Source organism: Nothobranchius furzeri, chromosome 18 (genome assembly GCF_043380555.1).
Source record: "Nothobranchius furzeri strain GRZ-AD chromosome 18, NfurGRZ-RIMD1, whole genome shotgun sequence".
Taxonomy (NCBI): Eukaryota; Metazoa; Chordata; class Actinopteri; order Cyprinodontiformes; family Nothobranchiidae; genus Nothobranchius; species Nothobranchius furzeri.
Window position 1 is genome coordinate 45,944,866 of NC_091758.1, and position 12,664 is coordinate 45,957,529.

The following is a 12,664-nucleotide window of genomic DNA, read 5'->3' on the forward strand; positions in this document are numbered from 1 at the left end:
TGTATTAATAATATTATACTATAAGTAACTGTCCTAAAAATGTATAAATAATATCATACTATAGTATGTGTCCTAAAATGTATAAATAGTATCATACTATAGTATCTGTCCTAAAAATGTATAAATAATATCATACTATAGTATGTGTCCTGAAAATGTATAAATAATATCATACTATAGTATGTGTCCTTAAAATGTATAAATAATATCAGACTATAGTGGTTCTCCTGAAAATGTATAAATAATACCATACTATAGTATGTGTCCTGAAAATGTATAAATAATATCAGACTATAGTAGTTCTCCTGAAAATGTATAAATAATATCATACTATAAGTAACAGTCCTAAAAATGTATAAATAATATCATACTATAGTATCTGTCTTAAAAATGTATAAATAATATCATACTATAGTATGTGTTCTGAAAATGTATAAATAATATCATACTATGAGTAACTGTCCTAAAAATGTATAAATAATATCATACTATAGTATGTGGCCTGAAAATGTATAAACATTATCATACTATAGTATGTGTCCTGCAAATTTATGAATAATATCATACTATAGTATCTGTCCTGAAAATGTATAAATAATATCGTACTATAGTTTGTGTCCTGGAAATGTATTAATATCCTTAAAAATGTACAAATAATAACATACTATAAGTAACTGTTCTAAAAATGTATAAATAAAATCATGCTATAAGTATCTGTCCTTAAAAATGTAAAAATAATATCATACTATAAGTAACTGTCCTAAAAATGTATAAATAATATCATACTATAGTATGTGGCCTGAAATGTATAAATAATATCATACTATAGTATGTGTCCTGAAAATGTATAAATAATATCATATTATAGTATGTGTCCTGAAAATGTATAAATAATATCATACTATAGTATGTGTCCTAAAAATGTATAAATAATATCATACTATGAGTAACTGTCCTAAAAATGTATAAATAATATCATACTATAGTATGTGACCTGAAAATGTATAAATATTATTATACTATAGTATGTGTCCTGAAAATTTATGAATAATATCATACTATAGTATCTGTCCTGAAAATGTATAAATAATATCATACTATAGTATGTGTCCTAGAAATGTATTAATATCCTTAATAATGTAGATATAATAACATGCTATAAGTAACTGTTCTAAAAATGTATAAATAATATCATACTATAGGATGTGTCCTGAAATTGTATAAATAATATCATAATATAGTATCTGTCCTGAAAATGTATAAATAATATCATACTATAGTATGTGGCCTGAAATGTATAAATAATATCATACTATAGTATGTGCCCTAAAAATGTATAAATAATATCATACTATAGTATGTGTCCTAAAAATGTATAAATAACATCATACTATAGTATGTGGCCTGAAAATGTATAAATAATATCATACTATAGTATGTGTCCTAAAAATGTATAAATAACATCATACTATAGTATGTGGCCTGAAAATGTATAAATAAAATCATACTATAGTATGTGTCCTGAAAATTTATAAATAATATCATACTATAGTATCTGTCCTGAAAATGTATAAATATCCTTAAAAATGTATAAATAATATTATACTATAAGTAACTGTCCTAAAAATGTATAAATAATATCATACTATAGTATGTGACCTAAAAATGTATAAATAGTATCATACTATAGTATCTGTCCTAAAAATGTATAAATAATATCATACTATAGTATGTGTCCTGAAAATGTATAAAAAATATCATACTATAGTATGTGTCCTGAAAATGTATAAATAATATCAGACTATAGTAGTTCTCCTGAAAATGTATAAATAATATCATACTATAAGTAACAGTCCTAAAAATGTATAAATAATATCATACTATAGTATCTGTCTTAAAAATGTATAAATAATATCATACTATAGTATGTGTTCTGAAAATGTATAAATAATATCATACCATGAGTAACTGTCCTAAAAATGTATAAATAATATCATACTATAGTATGTGTCCTGAAAATGTATAAATAATATCAGACTATAGTAGTTCTCCTGAAAATGTATAAATAATATCATACTATAAGTAACAGTCCTAAAAATGTATAAATAATATCATACTATAGTATCTGTCTTAAAAATGTATAAATAATATCATACTATAGTATGTGTCCTGCAATTTTATGAATAATATCATACTATAGTATCTGTCCTGAAAATGTATAAATAATATCATACTATAGTATGTGTCCTGGAAATGTATTAATATCCTTAAAAATGTACAAATAATACCATAATATAAGTAACTGTTCTAAAAATGTATAAATAATATCATACTATAGGATGTGTCCTGAAATTGTATAAATGATATCATGCTATAAGTATCTGTACTTTAAAATGTAAAAATAATATCATACTATAAGTAACTGTCCTAAAAATGTATAAATAATATCATACTATGAGTAACTGTCCTAAAAATGTATAAATAATATCATACTATAGTATGTGGCCTGAAAATGTATACATATTATCATACTATAGTATGTGTCCTGCAAATTTATGAATAATATCATACTATAGTATCTGTCCTGAAAATGTATAAATAATATCGTACTATAGTTTGTGTCCTGGAAATGTATTAATATCCTTAAAAATGTACAAATAATAACATACTATAAGTAACTGTTCTAAAAATGTATAAATAATATCATACTATAGGATGTGTCCTGAAATTGTATAAATAAAATCATGCTATAAGTATCTGTCCTTAAAAATGTAAAAATAATATCATACTATAAGTAACTGTCCTAAAAATGTATAAATAATATCATACTATAGTATGTGGCCTGAAATGTATAAATAATATCATACTATAGTATGTGTCCTGAAAATGTATAAATAATATCATATTATAGTATGTGTCCTGAAAATGTATAAATAATATCATACTATAGTATGTGTCCTAAAAATGTATAAATAATATCATACTATGAGTAACTGTCCTAAAAATGTATAAATAATATCATACTATAGTATGTGGCCTGAAAATGTATAAATATTATTATACTATAGTATGTGTCCTGAAAATTTATGAATAATATCATACTATAGTATCTGTCCTGAAAATGTATAAATAATATCATACTATAGTATGTGTCCTAGAAATGTATTAATATCCTTAAAAATGTAGATATAATAACATGCTATAAGTAACTGTTCTAAAAATGTATAAATAATATCATACTATAGGATGTGTCCTGAAATTGTATAAATAATATCATAATATAGTATCTGTCCTGAAAATGTATAAATAATATCATACTATAGTATGTGTCCTGAAAATGTATAAATAATATCATATTATAGTATGTGTCCTGAAAATGTATACATAATATCATGCTATAAGTATCTGTCCTTAAAAATGTAAAAATAATATCATACTATAAGTAACTGTCCTAAAAATGTATAAATAATATCATACTATAGTATGTGGCCTGAAATGTATAAATAATATCATACTATAGTATGTGCCCTAAAAATGTATAAATAATATCATACTATAGTATGTGTCCTAAAAATGTATAAATAATATCATACTATAGTATGTGGCCTGAAAATGTATAAATAAAATCATACTATAGTATGTGTCCTGAAAATTTATAAATAATATCATACTATAGTATCTGTCCTGAAAATGTATAAATATCCTTAAAAATGTATAAATAATATTATACTATAAGTAACTGTCCTAAAAATGTATAAATAATATCATACTATAGTATGTGTCCTGAAAATGTATAAAAAATATCATACTATAGTATGTGTCCTGAAAATGTATAAATAATATCAGACTATAGTAGTTCTCCTGAAAATGTATAAATAATACCATACTATAGTATGTGTCCTGAAAATGTATAAATAATATCAGACTATAGTGGTTCTCCTGAAAATGTATAAATAATATCATACTATAAGTAACAGTCCTAAAAATGTATAAATAATATCATACTATAGTATCTGTCTTAAAAATGTATAAATAATATCATACTATAGTATGTGTTCTGAAAATGTATAAATAATATCATACTATAGTATGTGGCTTGAATATGTATAAATATTACCATACTATAGTATGTGTCCTGCAATTTTATGAATAATATCATACTATAGTATCTGTCCTAAAAATGTATAAATAATATCATACTATAGGATGTGTCCTGAAATTGTATAAATGATATCATGCTATAAGTATCTGTACTTAAAAATGTAAAAATAATATCATACTATAAGTAACTGTCCTAAAAATGTATAAATAATATCATACTATAGTATGTGGCCTGAAATGTATAAATAATATCATACTATAGTAGGTGCCCTAAAAATGTATAAATAATATCATACTATAGTATGTGTCCTGAAAATGTATAAATAATATCATACTATGAGTAACTGTCCTAAAAATGTATAAATAATATCATACTATAGTATGTGGCCTGAAAATGTATAAATATTATCATACTATAGTATGTGTCCTGAAAATTTATGAATAATATCATACTATAGTATCTGTCCTGAAAATGTATAAATAATATCATACTATAGTATGTGTCCTGAAAATGTATTAATATCCTTAAAAATGTATAAAAATAACATACTATAAGTAACTGTCCTAAAAATGCATAAATAATATCATACTATAGTATGTGGCCTGAAAATGTATAAATAATATCATACTATAGTATGTGTCCTGAAAAAAATTATAAATAATATCATACTATAGTATCTGTCCTGAAAATGTATAAATATCCTTTAAAATGTATAAATAATATTATACTATAAGTAACTGCCCTAAAAATGTATAAATAATATCATACTATAGTATGTGTCCTAAAAATGTATAAATAGTATCATACTATAGTATCTGTCCTAAAAATGTATAAATAATATCATACTATAGTATGTGTCCTGAAAATGTATAAATAATATCAGACTATAGTAGTTCTCCTGAAAATGTATAAATAATACCATACTATAGTATGTGTCCTGAAAATGTACAAATAATATCAGACTATAGTAGTTCTCCTGAAAGTGTATAAATAATATCATACTATAAGTAACAGTCCTAAAAATGTATAAATAATATCATACTATAGTATCTGTCTTAAAAATGTATAAATAATATCATACTATAGTATGTGTCCTAAAAATGAATAAATAATATCATACTATGAGTAACTGTCCTAACAATGTATAAATAATATCACACTATAGTATGTGGCCTGAAAATGTATAAATATTATCATGCTATAGTATGTGTCCTGAAAATTTATGAATAATATCATACTATAGTATCTGTCCTGAAAATGTATAAATAATATCATACTATAGTATGTGTCCTGGAAATGTATTAATATCCTTAAAAATGTATAAATAATAACATACTATAAGTAACTGTTCTAAAAATGTATAAATAATATCATACTATAGGATGTGTCCTGAAATTGTATAAATAATATCATGCTATAAGTATCTGTCCTTAAAAATGTAAAAATAATATCATACTATAAGTAACTGTCCGAAAAATGTATAAATAATGTCATACTATAGTATGCGGCCTGAAATGTATAAATAATATCATACTATAGTATGTGTCCTGAAAATGTATAAATAATATCATATTATAGTATGTGTCCTGAAAATGTATAAATAATATCATACTATAGTATGTGTCCTAAAAATGTATAAATAATATCATACTATGAGTAATTGTCCTAAAAATGTATAAATAATATCATACTATAGTATGTGGCCTGAAAATGTATAAATATTATCATACTATAGTATGTGTCCTGGAAATGTATTAATATCCTTAAAATGTATAAATAATAACAAATTATAAGTAACTGTTCTAAAAATGTATAAATAATATCATACTATAGGATGTGTCCTGAAATTGTATAAATAATATCATACTATAGTATCTGTCCTGAAAATGTATAGATAATATCATACTATAGTATGTGTCCTGAAAATGTATAAATAATATCAGACTATAGTAGTTCTCCTGAAAATGTATAAATAATATCATACTATAGTATGTGTCCTAAAATGTATAAATAATATCATACTATGAGTAACTGTCCTAAAAATGTATAAATAATATCATACTATAGTATGTGGCCTGAAAATGTATAAATATTATCATACTATAGTATGTGTCCTGGAAATGTATTAATATCCTTAAAAATGTATAAATAATAACAAATTATAAGTAACTGTTCTAAAAATGTATAAATAAAATCATACTATAGGATGTGTCCTGAAATTGTATAAATAATAACATACTATAGTATCTGTCCTGAAAATGTATAAATAATATCATACTATAGTATGTGTCCTGAAAATGTATAAATAATATCAGACTATAGTAGTTCTCCTGAAAATGTATAAATAATATCATACTATAAGTACTAGTCCTAAAAATGTATAAATAATATCATACTATGGTATCTGTCTTAAAAATGTATAAATAATATCATACTATAGTATATGTCCTAAAAATGTATAAATAATATCATACTACGAGTAACTGTCCTAAAAATGTATAAATAATATCATACTATAGTATGTGTCCTGAAAATTTATGAAAAATATCATACTATAGTATCTGTCCTGAAAATGTATAAATAATATCATACTATAGTATGTGTCCTGGAAATGTATTAATATCCTTAAAATGTATAAATAATAACATACTATAAGTAACTGTTCTAAAAATGTATAAATAATATCATACTATAGGATGTGTCCTGAAATTGTATAAATAATATCATGCTATAAGTATCTGTCCTTATAATGTAAAAATAATATCATACTATAAGTAACTGTCCTAAAATTGTATAAAAATTATCATACTATAGTATGTGGCCTGAAATGTATAAATAATATCATACTATAGTATGTGTCCTGAAAATGTATAAATAATATCATATTATAGTATGTGTCCTGAAAATGTATAAATAATATCATATTGTAAGTATCTGTCCTTAAAAATGTATGAATAATATCATACTATAAGTAACTGTCCTAAAAATGTATAAATATTATCATTCTATAGTATGTTTCCTCAAAATGTATAAATAATGCCATACTATAGTATGTGCCCTAAAAATGTATAAATAAAATCATACTATAGTATGTGTCCTGAAAATGTATAAATATCCTTAAAAATGTATAAATAATATCATACTATGAGTAACTGTCCTAAAAATGTATAAATAATATCATACTATAGTATGTGGCCTGAAAATGTATAAATATTATCATACTATAGTATGTGTCCTGAAAATTTATGAATAATATCATACTATAGTATCTGTCCTGAAAATGTATAAATAATATCATACTATAGTATGTGTCATGAAAATGTATAAATAATATCATACTATATATATCTGTCCTTAAAAATGTATAAATAATATCATACTATAAGTAACTGCGCTAAAAATGTATAAATAATTTCATACTATAGTATGTGTCCAGAAAATGTATAAATAATATCATACTATAAATATCTGTCCTTAAAAAGTTATAAATAATATCATACTGTAAGTAACTGTCCTAAAAATGTATAAATAATATCATACTATAGTATGTAGCCTGAAATGTTTAAATAATATCATACTATAGTATGTGTCCTGAAAAGTATAAATAATATCATACTATAGTATCTGTCCTGAAAATGTATAAATAATATCATACCATAGTATGTGTCCAGAAAATGTATAAATAATATCATACTATAAATATCTGTCCTTAAAAAGTTATAAATAATATCATACTGTAAGTAAATGTCCTAAAAATGTATAAATAATATCATACTATAGTATGTAGCCTGAAATGTATAAATAATATCATACTATAGGATGTGTCCTTAAATTGTATAAATAATATCATGCTATAAGTATCTGTCCTTAAAATGTAAAAATAATATCATACTATAAGTAACTGTCCTAAAAATGTATAAATAATATCATACTATAGTATGTAGCCCGAAATGTATAAATAATATCATACTATAGTATGTGTCCTGAAAAGTATAAATAATATCATACTATAGTATGTGTCCTGAAAATGTATAAATATCCTTAAAAATGTATAAATAATATCATACTATAAGTAACTGTCCTAAAATGTATAAATAATATCATACTATAGTATGTGTCATGAAAATGTATAAATAATATCATACTATAAATATCTGTCCTTAAAAAGTCAAAAATAATATCATACTGTAAGTAACTGTCCTAAAAATGTATAAATAATATCATACTATAGTATCTGTCTTAAAAATGTATAAATAATATCATACTATAGTATGTGTCCTAAAAATGTATAAATAATATCATACTATAGTATGTGGCCTGAAAATGTATAAATAATATCATACTATAGTATCTGTCCTGAAAATGTATAAATATCCTTAAAAATGTATAAATAATATTATACTATAAGTAACTGTCCTAAAAATGTATAAATAATATCATACTATAAGTAACTGTCCTAAAATTTTATAAATAATACCATACTATAGTATGTGTCCAGAAAATGTATAAATAATATCATACTATAAATATCTGTCTTAAAAATGTATAAATAATATCATACTATAGTAGCTGTCTTAAAAATGTATAAATAATATCATACTATAGTATGTGTCCTAAAAATGTATAAATAGTATCATACTATAGTATCTGTCCTAAAAATGTATAGATAATAAACTACTATAGTATGTGTCCTGAAAATGTATAAATAATATCATACTATAGTATGTGTCCTGAAAATGTATAAATATCCTTAAAAATGTATAAATAATATCATACTATAAGTAACTGTCCTAAAATGTATAAATAATATCATACTATAGTATGTGTCATGAAAATGTATAAATAATATCATACTATAAATATCTGTCCTTAAAAAGTCATAAATAATATCATACTGTAAGTAACTGTCCTAAAAATGTATAAATAATATCATACTATAGTATCTGTCTTAAAAATGTATAAATAATATCATACTATAGTATGTGTCCTAAAAATGTATAAATAATATCATACTATAGTATGTGGCCTGAAAATGTATAAATAATATCATACTACAGTATCTGTCCTGAAAATGTATAAATATCCTTAAAAATGTATAAATAATATTATACTATAAGTAACTGTCCTAAAAATGTATAAATAATATCATACTATAAGTAACTGTCCTAAAATTTTATAAATAATACCATACTATAGTATGTGTCCAGAAAATGTATAAATAATATCATACTATAAATATCTGTCTTAAAAATGTATAAATAATATCATACTATAGTAGCTGTCTTAAAAATGTATAAATAATATCATACTATAGTATGTGTCCTAAAAATGTATAAATAGTATCATACTATAGTATCTGTCCTAAAAATGTATAGATAATAAACTACTATAGTATGTGTCCTGAAAATGTATAAATAATATCATACTATAGTATGTGTCCTGAAAATGTATAAATATCCTTAAAAATGAATAAATAATATCATACTATAAGTAACTGTCCTAAAAATGTATAAATAATATCATACTATAGTATGTGTCCAGAAAATGTATAAATAATATCATACTATAAATATCTGTCCTTAAAAAATTATAAATAATAACATACTATAAGTAACCGTTCTAAAAATGTATAAATAATATCATACTATAGTATGTGTCCAGAAAATGCATAAATAATATCATACTATTAATATCTGTCCTTAAAAAATTATAAATAATAACATACTATAAGTAACTGTTCTAAAAATGTATAAATAATATTATACTATAAGTAACTGTCCTAAAAATGTATAAATAATATCATACTATAGTATGTGTCCAGAAAATGTATAAATAATATCATACTATAAATATCTGTCCTTAAAAATTTATAATTAATATCATACTATAAGTAACTGTCCTAATAATGTATAAATAATATCATACTATAGTATCTGTCTTAAAAATGTATAAATAATATCATACTATAGTATGTGTCCTAAAAATGTATAAATAGTATCATACTATAGTATCTGTCCTAAAAATGTATAGATAATATACTACTATAGTATGTGTCCTGAAAATGTATAAATAATATCATACTATAGTATGTGTCCTGAAAATGTATAAATATCCTTAAAAATGTATAAATAATATCATACTATAAGTAACTGTGCTAAAAATGTATAAATAATATCATACCATAGTATCTGTCTTAAAAATGTATCAATAATATCATACTATAGTATGTGTCCTAAAAATGTATAAATAGTATCATACTATGAGTAACTGTCCTAAAAATGTATAAATAATATCATACTATAGTATGTGGCCTGAAAATGTATAAATGTTATCATAATATAGTATGTGTCCTGCCAATTTATGAATAATATCATACTATATTATCTGTCCTGAAAATGTATAAATAATATCATACTATAGGATGTGTCCTAAAAACGTATAAATAATATCATACTATAGTATGTGGCCTGAAAATGTATAAATAATATCATACTATGAGTAACTGTCCTAAAAATGTATAAATAATATCATACTATAGTATGTGGCCTGAAAATGTATAAATGTTATCATAATATAGTATGTGTCCTGCCAATTTATGAATAATATCATACTATATTATCTGTCCTGAAAATGTATAAATAATATCATACTATAGGATGTGTCCTAAAAACGTATAAATAATATCATACTATAGTATGTGGCCTGAAAATGTATAAATAATATCATACTATAGTATGTGTCCTGAAAATTTATAAATAATATCATACAATAGTATCTGTCCTGAAAATGTATAAATATCCTTAAAAATGTATAAATAATATTATACTATAAGTAACTGTCCTAAAAAAGTATAAATAATATCATACTATAGTATGTGTCCTAAAAATGTATAAATAGTATCATACTATAGTATCTGTCCTAAAAATGTATAAATAATATCATACTATTGTATGTGTCCTGAAAATGTATAAATAATATCATACTATAGTATGTGTCCTGAAAATGTATAAATAATATCAGACTATAATAGTTCTCCTGAAAATGTATAAATAATACCATACTATAGTATGTGTCCTGAAAATGTATAAATAATATCATACTATAGTATGTGTCCTGAAAATTTATAAATAATATCATACTATAGTATCTTTCCTGAAAATGTATAAATATCCTTAAATTTTTTTAAATAATATTATACTATAACTGTCCTAAAAATGTATAAATAATATCATACTATAGTATGTGTCCTAAAAATGTATAAATAGTATAATACTATAGTATCTGTCCTAAAAATGTATAATTAATATCATACTATAGTATGTGTCCTGAAAATGTATAAATAATATCATACTATAGTATGTGTCCTGAAAATGTATAAATAATATCAGACTATAGTAGTTCTCCTGAAAATGTATAAATAATACCATACTATAGTATGTGTCCTGAAAATGTATAAATAATATCAGACTATAGTAGTTCTCCTGAAAATGTATAAATAATATCATACTATAGTGTCTGTCTTAAATATGTATAAATAATATCATACTATAGTATGTGTTCTGAAAATGTATAAATAATATCATACTATGAGTAACTGTCCTAAAAATGTATAAATAATATCATACTATAGTATGTGGCCTGAAAATGTATAAATGTTATCATACTATAGTATGTGTCCTGCAAATTTATGAATAATATCATACTATATTATCTGTCCTGAAAATGTATAAATAATATCATACTAAAGTATGTGTCCTGGAAATGTATTAATATCCGTAAAAATGTACAAATAATAACATACTATAAGTAACTGATCTGAAAATGTATGAATAATTTCATACTAAAGGATGTGTCCTGAAATTGTATAAATAATATCATGCTATAAGTATCTGTCCTTAAAAATGTAAAAATAATATCATACTATAAGTAACTGTCCTAAAAATGTATAAATAATATCATACTATAGTATGTGGCCTGAAATGTATAAATAATATCATACTATAGTATGTGTCCTGAAAATGTATAAATAATATCATATTATAGTATGTGTCCTGAAAATGTATAAATAATATCATACTATAGTATGTGGCCTGAAAATGTATAAATATTATTATACTATAGTATGTGTCCTGAAAATTTATGAATAATATCATACTATAGTATCTGTCCTGAAAATGTATAAATAATATCATACTATAGTATGTGTCCTGGAAATGTATTAATATCCTTAAAAATGTATAAATAATAACATACTATAAGTAACTGTTCTAAAAATGTATAAATAATATCATACTATAGGATGTGTCCTGAAATTGTATAAATAATATCATGCTATAAGTATCTGTCCTTAAAAATGTAAAAATAATATCATACTATAAGTAACTGTCCTAAAAATGTATAAATAATATCATACTATAGTATGTGGCCTGAAATGTATAAATAATATCATACTATAGTATGTGTCCTGAAAATGTATAAATAATATCATATTATAGTATGTGTCCTGAAAATGTATAAATAATATCATACTGTAAGTATCTGTCCTTAAAATGTATGAATAAT